The 12,177-nt window shown below is 34.3% G+C and overlaps 1 protein-coding gene across 1 annotated transcript in view; it reads left to right on the top strand.

Moving 5' to 3' along the window:
* Positions 1 to 12,177, top strand: part of LOC129738147 (optomotor-blind protein) — a 310,401-nt gene that overhangs the window by 120,798 nt on the left and 177,426 nt on the right. The window lies entirely within an intron of this gene.

Genomic DNA, 12,177 nt, shown 5'->3' with positions numbered 1-12,177 from the left:
TTTGAATGTTTATATAAAATTTAAAAAATCGAGCATTAGATGTATAAACATTAACACTTTACTTCATTCTAAAATTGGCTTGAATGAAATCACCAACAAACGTTATTTTGGTTTGATTATCCTATACCAGTGGTCGGCAACCTTTTGAGTCAGAAGAGCCGAAAATTACAATTTTTCAAAATTTTAATATTCGAATGAGCCACATTTGTTAGTTGCAATGAAATGTATTTGTAAAACTTCTAAATTTTTCTACTCCCAATTTCGATGAAAAAGCCTAAATAACACAAGGTTTTCATGCTTTGTCTCCAGAAGCACTAGTTTTTGAAAGCCAAGGGTTGATTCCAAAGAGAGTTTTAAAAATTCATTTGATTTTTTGTGCAATACTGTTCTGCAATTCTGTTTTACAAACTAAAGCTTCAAAATCAAAAATCAGCATGCCCTAAACCACAATAGACTTTTTTCTGTTCTTTCCCTTCATTTAGTTTAAAATGAGAATTTGATGAAATTTATGAGCATTTTGCAACAATTTTTTTCATATTTATAAGCATAAATCATAACTTATAGTGGTCATCCACATGGTTGCCAAACAATTAATCTTCAATATAAGGGACTCAGAAATGTTTTGTGAAACCAAAATATTTAGTAAAACATATTTTGAGAAAAAGTTGTGGGTGCATTCCTTCAATAAAATACATATAAAAATACTTTTTTGTGTTTTGATTGAGAAAACTCATATGAAGCTTGCGGTTTTCTTTCGTAAAATTTGAGAAACTAATATAAAAAACCGAAAAAATATTTGTATATACCTTTTTGCCTATGAACTGTGTTAAAGTATGAGAGAATAACGCAGGTTTGTGTTGGAATTGAGTTAAACATTGTTTATTTCCTTCGTCAAGTCCTTATATAATAACTTAATCCTATAGCGATTATCATCTTGTCGCTTAAAACTAAATGATTCTCAAACTCAGAATCAGTTCTTATTTCCTATAGGATTCTGAGATATCCTCTCAGAATTAACTGCCAACACTGCTGGGTTACTCTGAACCACATGCTGTGTTGACTAAGTTGATCGTGTATGATGACAACATTTGTATTGTTGTCATCATCATCGATGATCATTGGTTGTCAAAACGCTATTGTTCTCAGTATGCGAATTGACCGACCAAAAGGGAAATAGAAACGAAAACAAACCAATGTGGTTTTGGTTTTTCCCAGAAAAGAACGGAGGAGCGTTCCAGCGGATATACTCAACTTTTGTTTTTTGATTCTAAAGATCCTCACATTTAAATTGCTACAAAGAGTCTTTGTATTTTCAGAAAAGTATTTCTAGAGCTCCACATCAAAGACATCAAAGAGTCTTAAGAGAGTCTTGAAAGAGTCTTAATTTATGTCTCTAAAGAGTTTGAAGCAAATTTGAAAAGAACAACAAAAGATAAAAAAAAACAGTCGAACAAATCTTCAAAATGGGTTTAAATAAGTTCAATCTTCTCTGGAAAAGTTCAAAAAGAGTCTCGAAATTTTTTTAAAGAGTCTCAAAAAAAGAGTCTCAGAACAGTTGTAAAAGTGTCTTCAAAATAATTTAAATAGTCTTTAAGAGTCTACAAGAGTCCTGAAAGAACAGTTGAAGAGACTCAGATGAGTTTTAAAACAGCCCCAAAACAGTCAGAAAAATCTCAAAACAATCTTGTAAAAATTTAAGAGAGTCACTAAATGGTCCTCTGAAAATAGCATTACAACAAGCTTGAGAGTGTAAAAAAAAAGTAAAAAAAAAAACTCAAAAGAGTCTCAGAAAGGGCTCCAGAGAGCCTCTAAATTCCCTCAGTGAGTCTCAAGAAGTCCTAAAAAAGTATTAGATCATTTTAAAAAACGGTCTCAGACCAATCTCGCGAGTCCTAAAATAGCCCCAATGAATTAAAAAAAAATAAGTTCAAAAGAGTCTCAAGAGTCCTGAAAGAGCGTCTAATGGCTTTGAAAATAGCATTTAAGATTGTTCTTAGAACAGTCTACAAAGAGTATCCATGCAATCTTAAAATAATTTTGATAGGGTCTCAAAAGAGTCTCAAACGAGTCTCAATAGAATCTGAAGAGAAGCTCAGAAAAGTTCAATATGAGTTTTTTTTTATTTGAAAAACTTTAGTGTATTTCTGATTTCTGGTTGAGTGATTTTTTTTCTTTCTTGTCCTAATGTTTATTTTCAAACTTAAATTTGATAGTCATATTTGTCATTTTAATTCAATACAAAACAAAATTGCTTCAGGTTTTCCACATGGTAAGGCTTATTGGTTGGAATAGCACAGTTTAAAGTAGGCATAAATTTGACTGAAATATTATTTGAAATTGACGTTAAAGGGCCACATCTTCTCTTCCAAAGAGCCGCATGCGGCTCGCGAGCCGCAGGTTGCCGACCACAATGTGTTTAGGACTATCACCATTTTTTTAAATTAATATTTAAATAATAGTTATCAGTGGTAACATGCAACAAATTACAAGTTAAAGAGCCACCTTGTAACCTCGTGGCCATTAAGGCATTACAAATTTATCAAAAACTATGAATTTTCATACGTTTTCATGAGATTTTCATTTTTTATTAAAATCAAAGTGTTGGAAGTTACCCCAATAACCAATAATTTTTCTGACCACGTCAATTTGATGTCCCACCAACCTTAAAACTTTTGATGATTATCTGTGGATATAATTTGTAAGAAGTCACAAAAGTTGAAAAGTGTTTTAAGTTACTCCAGTTGACGGAAACACAAATTAAGCTCATGATTATAACCTGAATCTAAAGGACATTTAAGTCAATTTTAAATTTTAAACAAAATTTCATTTTCATATTTAATTATTGTTGGCTTACAGGCTTAGAATGAGTTCAGATCTCAGAGCGTTAAATGCAAATTTATAATCAGATACGTGCAGCAGTTACGACTGAATTCGAATTTAAGATTCAGAATTCGACCTCAGATTTATAGGCTCCGTATTCAGACCACATTACAATTAAAATCCACAGACTTAGATAAAACTTACGTCTTAGATCCTAAGTGTGGTTCAGTTTTTGATTTCTGATTTAGATTTCATCGCGGAATCAAACAAATAATTAGAAAACGATGCAAATTTTTCAAGTTAGGATTTCTATACCGGGAGATTTATGTTCAGCATAACCAGCACGCAGCGAAAAGATTTTTTATTTCAAAGGAAAGTGCCGCAAAAACAAAGGATTTTTTCCTTTGATTTTGGGATAAATAAAAATTTCTTTGTTTCAAATGAATTTTCGTTTGTTTCAAAGAATTTTTCTTTTGAAAAATCTTTGATCCAAAATACTAGTACTTTGATACAAAAAACAGTTTCTTTTGATTCAAAGTTGCTTTGTTTTGCCACAAGGTAATTTAATTTAGATTTTAAAGCATTTATTTATTAAACCATTTTCTATTTATTCCAATTGGAAGAAATATTTTCTGTTGTTTTGAAATTCCTATTAGGATAGTTTCAAATAATAAAAAGAAACGATTTTAAAAATAAAATTTATTTTTATTCACAAATAAATTAAACACTAGGTCACAAACTCAATTTTCGTGGACCTGATCGCTGGATTGGAGCGGTGTCACCTCGGTTGAGGCATCCAGGGACTTGGAAAATCATCTATCGGCCGTGGTCCTGTAAAATTGCAAGCACTTATTTGAAATTCTTCAATATTTATTCCTTAATTCCTTCACGCAGCGAAAAGGTTTTTTATTTCAAAGGAAAGTGCCGCAAAAACAAAGGATTTTTTCCTTTGGTTTTGGGACAAATAAAAAATCTTTTGGTTCAAAAGCATTTTCCTTTGTTTCAAAGAATTTTTCTTTTGAAAAATCTTTGAATCAAAATCTTAATACTTTGAAACAAAAAACAGTTTCATTTAATACAAAGTTGTTTTCGTTCGCCACAATGTTATTTAGATTTAGATTTAAAAAGATTGGTTCATTGAACCATTTTCCATTCATTCCAATTGGAGGACATATTTCCTGTTGTTTTGAAATTCCTATTAGGAATTTCAAAAAATAAAAAGAAAGAAATTTATATGTTAAATTTATTTTTATTTAAAACAGATGAAACACTTGGCCACAAACTAGTTCACTAAAATCGATCCGGTCCAAATTTTTATCGACCTGACCGCTGGATTTGGAGCGGTGTCATCGTGCGCAGCTTTCATCTCGGTTGAGGCATCCACGGAAACCATCCTTCGGCTCTGGTTCTGTAAAAACGCAATCACTTATAGAAAATCTTCGATATTCACTCTTTAATTAACATACTTACCATACTTCATCCTGAATCCTTCTAATATAGCTAACTCTGACCTACACTTTCACACGACCGGCCAAACTTGATTCGATTTTTCGGTTTTGTATTCTTCTTGCAAGGCAAATCAAAATATCTTTTGAATCAAAGGCTGAAGTTTTTATTTAAAGGAATCATTTCTTCAAGTTAAAAAACATTTTCCTTTGGTTCAAAAAAAGTTGACTTTGTTTTAAAAGAAATAAGCTGAATTAACATTTATTTAGAATCAAAGTATTTGCATAAATTCAAAATCCAAAAATATTTAGTTCAAAGAATTAATTCTTTGTTTCAAAAAATATTTTTTTGAATCAAAAACAAAAATTTTTGGTTCAAATAAAACAGGAGTTAGATTCAAAAAAATGAATGTTTTGAAACAAAATCATTTTTGTTTTGGTTCAAAAGCCTAGTTTTCTCTGCGTGTTAATTCCATAATTCCATATACAATTACCAAACTTTATCCTGAATCCTGCTAACTAAGCTAACTCTGATCCACATTTTCACACGACCAGCCAAACTTGAACCGATTTTTCGTTTCAAATTCTTCTTGGTAAATGCAAAAAAACCTTCTAAGTTTGAAGTTTTTATTTTAGGAAATTATTACTTTGCATTGAATACATTTTTCTTTGGTTGAAAGAAAATTTACTTTGTTTCCAAATAAATATGCAATTGAACCATGTCTTTTGAATCAAAGAATCAAAGTCCAAAATTATTCGATTCGAAAAATTAATTCTTTCTTTCAAAAATTATTCATTTGAAACAAAACCATAATTCATTGATTCAAAGAAAACAGGAGATTGAATCGAAAAAATGAATTTTTTGGATCAAAGTCAGTTTTGTTTTGTTTCAAAATCCAAGTTTTCTCTGCGTGAGGAACATTCTAGATTTCTGAAAAATTAAGGTACTATACTATACTATTCTTAACATGCAATTTGCAGTATCAATGTCAGAACCGTAGATTCTGATCGTAAACAACCTACGGAGGCCTGCTGGTAATCGCTTCTTAGAGCATCTTTTGCTCTTTAGGAACAAGTTAAATATTCTTATTATTCAATTTTATCATGGGAATCAGCTTCTCGAAGCTGAAAATTGCAGTTCAAAGGTTTTGACTTACCTATTGATTAGCATTTTTTTTAACTAAGTTTTTCTATACTAGGTCCACATTTTTCGTTCAGGAAACGTTATAGTATTGTCCTATCAAAATCATCAATGTTCTTGCGAGGAATGTCCTTATGGAGGAAGTCCCCCCGGGAAAGTTATCTTAGTTAATGTCTTGCGTCTTGTTCTTACGAGAATTGTTGAATTCTGATCAGATGAACGTGCATAGGTATAGGATAAATTTTAAAATTTCAAGTTTAAATGACTGTTCTGTTTTGTCAGTTCAATGTTTTGAAAATTATTAATTTGAAATTAATTATAACCGAGAGCTTCCAGGTCATCGAGAAAACAAATGATTCAATGCCACGCTCCCGGCAAATGATAAGCTTGTCTTCACAGAGAGCCCTAAAAATCCATTTAATCCATGATCCATGCTAATCATCAACCGACGAAATTCCGGTAACAATGTTATCTTGCAGCTTTCGCTTATTCGGCACTTGAACTACATACCACTTAGGCATTCCTCGGACAGCAATATTCGTTCATTTGATGAACCAGTACTTAAGTTTTGGATTTTACAACCCTTCTGAACGAATATTTTCCTTTGCGATAACCAACCAGATTAAGATAAGGTAACTTGATGCATCATCATTGGATTGCATCTATTGAGGAAGGGCATTCGTAGCGTTTTTTTTTCTCTCTCTCAATGGGATTGTTTGTGTCAATCTTCAATCGGTCTAATTGATCGTTCATACGAGCAATCAGAGATGCTGGACATTTAAAATAGTTGGAAACTTGATCACAGTATTACATTTTCGAGATTTCATCGTTTTTACCGAGATTTCAACCATTGTTAGGGATTTTTATTAAAATTTCGGAAATTGTTCGGTGTCAAAACTACAGACAGTATTTCTACACTGCCTTGACGTGATACCTGATGTTTTAACGTTTATCCGGAAATAACAGGCCAGTAAGAAAATCAAATTTTCTGTACTAAATCTGGCAACACTGAACAGCGATCAGCTTCAGGGCGCGTGTATTTTACAGGTGTCTTTTCCGCCCGATGGCGGTGAAAGATTTTGAGCACATGTGGCACTGCACGGTGCCAACTAGGAAATGTACCCCGTTCCACGCGGTATCGGTTTACTCGATGAGCAAGATCAATCGAAACCACAAACAATCACATGGAGGCTCGCATGCTTTATAGGAAATGGCGTTTGTCGCTGATTTACTAAGATTTAAAATCTTCTAAATGATATGTTATAAGTGATACGTTAAAATTTTGAAATGTATTTCTTAGTTTAAGAATTTGTTTTACTCGCTCAGTTCAGTTTAGGGCCTTCTATATCAGATTTGGAGAACCTTAATTAATTGGATGAATCTCTGAAGTTTGAAGTCAGAAATCGTAAAATTTAATTTGAAGATAAATAAGTCCTGAAGTGTATTTTGAACTAGAAAGTTTGATATTCTCAATCCAAATTTTTTAGGCATGGCTCAGTAGACTGAATTAATTTGGGGTCATTTTTGAATTTCTCAAACCCTGGTATCTTAAAAGCTTTGTTTTGGTTCAAAATTTATCCATGATTTTTGCAGAATTTTTAAGTAACGTTTACATGAGTGAACTTTTTGGTTTGTATGGGAAAATTTAATATTTGTACTAAAAAATCTGATTTTTGTTTTATTCTGTGGAACCGAGTGTGCTCATGGTTCTGCTCATGGTTTTTGTGCCAATTGTGGAAATCGACGAAGCCTATTTGAGCTTCGGCACGCATTGGAAACAGGAGTTATGGCTGTTTTACCCGCAATTCCCTTACATTTTTCAAACAGTCATAAAAAGTATATTCGGACTTGGAAATTGTGGGGAAATTGAGGAAAAAAACAGCCATAATTTCTGTTTCTAATGCGTGCCGTTGCTCAAATGGGCTTCGTTGGATTCCTCTGGAAAAAATAACACAAGATAGGACCCATTTTGTTCAAAATTTTCTAATCCAAGCATGCTATTTCTGAACTATTTGAAAAAATGTAAGGGAATTGAGGGTAAAACAGCCATAACTCCTGTTTTCAATATGTACGGTAGCTCAAATAGGCTTCGTTGGTTTCCTCGGAAGAAATCACACAAGATACGTTCCATTTTGTTCAAAGTTTTTAGTCCGAACATACTTCTTCTGAACTATTTGAAAAATGTTGGGAAATTGGGGGTAAAACAGCCATAACTTCAGTTTCCAATCCTTGCGGTGCGTGGCTCAAACCGCCTTCATCGGATTCCTCGGAAAAATCACTTAAGATACGTCTCATCTGGTTCAAAATTTTCAAGTCCGAAAAGGCTTTTTTCTTGAATTATTCAAAAATGTAGAGGACTTGAGGGTAAAAACAGCCATATGCCATAGCCTTGAAAAATTACACAAGATTCGTCCCTCTTGGTTCAAAATTTTCAAGTCCGAACGTGCTTTTTCTGGACTATTTAAAAATTTAGGAGGGTAAAACTGCCATTACTTCATTTTCCAAAGCATGCTGTCGCTCAAACAGCCTTTATTGGTTTCTTCGGAAAAATTTACACATAATACGTCCCATTTGGATCAAAATTTGGAAGTTCGAACATGTGTTTTTTCTTAAATAATTGAAAAATATAGGGGAATTGAGGGAAAAAACGCCCATAGCCCCATTTTTCGAAGCGTGCGGAGGCTCAAATGGCCTCCGTTGGATTTCTCAGAAAAAAATGTTCAAGATTGGTCTATTTTTGTTAAAAACTTTCATGTCTAAATGAGTTTTCTTCTGAATTGTTTACAAAATATAGGAGAATTAGGGGTTTAAAAGGCACTATATTTGCTTTCGTAAGCTCGTGCGGCGTCTGTCCAATTGATTCTCTGGACATTTTCACTTAAGGAAAGTACATTTTCATGGATTTGTTTCGTTTAGAAGGAGAGATATTGAATTTCTTCGCGGTTAATACATTTTTTTCCCCATTGTGCGTTGCTTAAGAGCCGATCGCTTTTTGGGACTCAATTTTTTCGCCATTTTGGTTTTGCGAGTCCCGTTTTTTGCGGAAGTAAGGTGTGGACGTGGTGAGAGCCAGCTGGAAGTCATCGGAGGTGCTCCGGGCACCTGTAGTACGCCCGTCGAAGCAGTGCAGCCAGGAAGGGTTGCCAGATTGGAGACATTTCCTACCGGACTCTGTGATATGAAGCCGTGATGCACCTGTGCCGTCCTAGATTCAGCTGTGATATCCCTGTGCATCCGAGCTGTGATATTGTACCGTCACGATTCTTTCCAGAGTCTAAAGCTGAAATAAGACGGCAAAAAAACCTACAGCAAACAATAATCCCTTATTAATTCGCTATCACACCCACTTTGTGAAATAAGAAAATAAATTTCTGAGCAAAATTTGCGCAAATAAACTTCAAGCACTTAAGCGCCAACAACTCAAGAAGTTGATGTGCTGAAGTCGCTTTAAACCCGAACTTTCTTCCCAGGGGTGGGCTTCCAACGAAAGTACACAAAATCGGGTTGGCGAAATGAAGAAAATAGCGCCGTAACACGAACTTAGACTCTGTGGTATTATCCGTAGAACTCCGCTGCATAAAATGTGCTCGAAGCTTGTAACACCCTGGGTAACTAAAATGGTCAACTTACCGATAGAATCTTCCTTCCACTTGCGCACTAAGCCACCGCCGGATAACTTCCACAGTTTGGGGTTGGACTGGAATCGATCCAGGGTCGACTTCCGGGTACACCACAGAGCAAAACTACTAGCTCGTACTGAAATGACCGAAAATATGAATAATCGAAGACCGTAATGATAAACGCCTTTTGAAATCACAATCCGAGACTTTATCAAGCTACTTCTTAAAAATGCCAACCGAACGACTCCAATCTAAAATGGCTAAGGGCCCAGTTTTTCTTCTTGATATCCCAAGAAAACTCCATTTTCACCACCAGTTAGGAAAGTCACCATTGGCAACTCATGACGACTGTCAGAATAACAATAAGCTCCTCCGGGTGGATTTTTCCATTTTACCGGCGTTTTCCAGTTCACTCACCCAATATATGAACAAATTATGTATTGGAGATCTACGAATATTACCACATTGTCTACTACGGACCGTTACAATATGATTGTTGCTATTGTTTGGATGTTATGGTAGGAAACAGGCCCGTGAGTAGATAATGTTTAGCTACCCAGCAAACATTTAATAAGGTATATCGCAGGAACAACAAAATTATTCAAAGTAATATACCAGAAGAAAAGATTGTATTAAACTTACCAAAATAGCATATAGCTACAAAAGTGGAGGCGATATATCTACAATGACAAGATTAAAACGGTTCAATATCCCCACAAAAAGCAAAATATACGATTCTTAGTAATTTGATTAAAATGAAAAAAAAAAAGAAATCCCCGACCGAGATTTGAACTCCAGTCCTCCGAGTCCACCGTCCGATATCTTACCACGATGCCAACACAACAGTTGATATCATCCACGCTATAGCTCTATAGGTGGATTTGCTTTCTACGAACCGGTCAAAGGAAGAAAGTGAGAGACCGAATAGAGTGTCCATTGAAGGACCGCCCATTTATCGTAAATCAGTTCACTCAAATCGTTTATGTCAAACTAGCATATTCTTAACTTTTTGGAGGCATATTTACGAGTTGACTCAACTGCTATCCGATTCAACTTTTTTTGTGCAAAGCTTGTCGTATATGAACGATAGAAAATCACGCAATAACAACGTGTTTACGATTGTTATGGAAAATGTATCAATATTCGATTTGGATTATCATTTCTATTACGATTTCATGTTTGCTGGGTAGCTTAGGTTTTCAAAATGTCTTGTGGAAGTTAATTATTGTGATAACTACAAGTTTTGGGTTTTGCGTGTTTGTGTTCTGGGTAAGAGTTAGCCTTGAAAATCAGTGGTGCTCAACCTGTTTTAGTTTTAGTTGCCGGACGACTCACGGAAAATAAAGTATAGTTTTTCCAATAATATTCGACCTATATTTAATCTGAAGATTTCAACTATATACATATATAATAGATTTTTTTTTTTTGTTTCGATTATAGTCGTTTTCTGATTGATATTTTGCATTCAACAATATAATAGATTCAACTATAGTTGTATGATTGATTCTATGCACTCAACCATAAATATAATAAATTCAACTAAAATCGTATGATTGATGTAGTGCATTTAACTTTAAATATGGGAAGTTCAACTTTACTGGTATAATTGATTTAACTGTAAATATAATAGATTCAATTAAATATCTTTGATTGATTTTATGAGATCAACAATGGATATTGTAGATTCAACATATGCTTATTTTAGAAGACATCATATCTATTGTTGATGACTTTCTTTCTTATATATTCTTATATATATTCTTCTCTACTATAAACACTTGTTCCATGGCTTACTTCCTCCCCAGACTTGCTATTGCTGCTACGGGAAGGAGTCCGATAAGAATGCACAGGAACGTTTTCTAAATACCGAGCTCTCGCTTCTTTGGTATCGGTCGGGTTGATCGGAAAAGTATCCTGGAGGAAAAAACTAATTATAATTTTTGAAAATTAAAAAAGGAACATAACTCACCATATTTCGCAGGATGCCATAGTTGGGAACATGTCGTTTGAATCTGTTACAAATAATATGCTTTTATGCTGGGCACTTGGTTTTAATTTTCCTCGACACCAGCCGATCCCCGCTTCCGTTTGATTGATCGAGGTCTCATGGCAAAGAAACTTCCGCCTGGATTGTCCAGATGACCCATTTTGGCTTCGGCAGCACCACCAGTTTCGCCCTCATAACACCACCTTGATATTCGTTTATGGGCCATGTCCAGCAACTTTTGCTCTCGGAACAAGTAGACAAGGAGGTCTTCGGGATTCTGCTATTTAGTTTAAAACTAGAAAAGAAAAAAAAGTAAAGTTATTTATGGATAGTTTAAGTTTATGTAAATTCTTCAATCTTACCTGCCGGTTCCTGCCGTTGTGTTTTTTTTCTTTTTTCCGCTGTGAAAGCTTACCACGCACGCTTTTCTGGAAATACTCAATGTTTTGTAAGAATACAATTCGTTAGAAAAAATTAATCAAGTCTCGCACTATCAATCATAGATATATAGTTTTATTTACTATGTTTATAGTTCAATGCCTAGAATCAATCATACATTTGTAGTTGAATTTATCATATTTAAAGTTGAATCAACTATATTATTACAGTTGAATCTATTGCATACTTAGTTGATTGCGTTAGGCCAATCAGCAGTTAGTAGTTGAATCTATTATAATTTTAGCTGAATGCCGAAAATCAATCTTACAACTGTAGTTCAATCTATCATAGTTAAAGTTGATTCAATCATATCATTTACAGTTGAATCCATTATATTTATAGTTGATTGCGTAAGGGCAATCAGTAGTTTGTAGTTTAGGCTATTATATTTATAGTTGAATGCGGAAAAATCAACTACACTTTACTGATTGGTGCAACCAGCTGAAACAATAGGAACAACTGTCATTTTTTTCTCCGTGCTGTCCTGCAAAACAGGTGTTCGTTGCGTATCCGGTAGGAACAAGACGAGCAGGACCGCAGTTGGGGATTTTAGGATATGGTAAACAATGGGAGCCGCCACATTTTCACTTTTAAAATGATGTACTGTATCCTTTTTCCGAGATTTTTGTGCAGTTCATAGATCTTTACAACGCACTCGCGAAACGCTTCTTGGGGCCGCAAAAAAAATCCAAAATTTTAGCTACCACCGGTTACTCCCCAATTCCA

Source organism: Uranotaenia lowii, chromosome 1, assembly GCF_029784155.1.
Source record: "Uranotaenia lowii strain MFRU-FL chromosome 1, ASM2978415v1, whole genome shotgun sequence".
In the NCBI taxonomy this organism is placed as follows: Eukaryota; Metazoa; Arthropoda; class Insecta; order Diptera; family Culicidae; genus Uranotaenia; species Uranotaenia lowii.
This window is presented reverse-complemented; position numbering and strand designations above follow the sequence as displayed.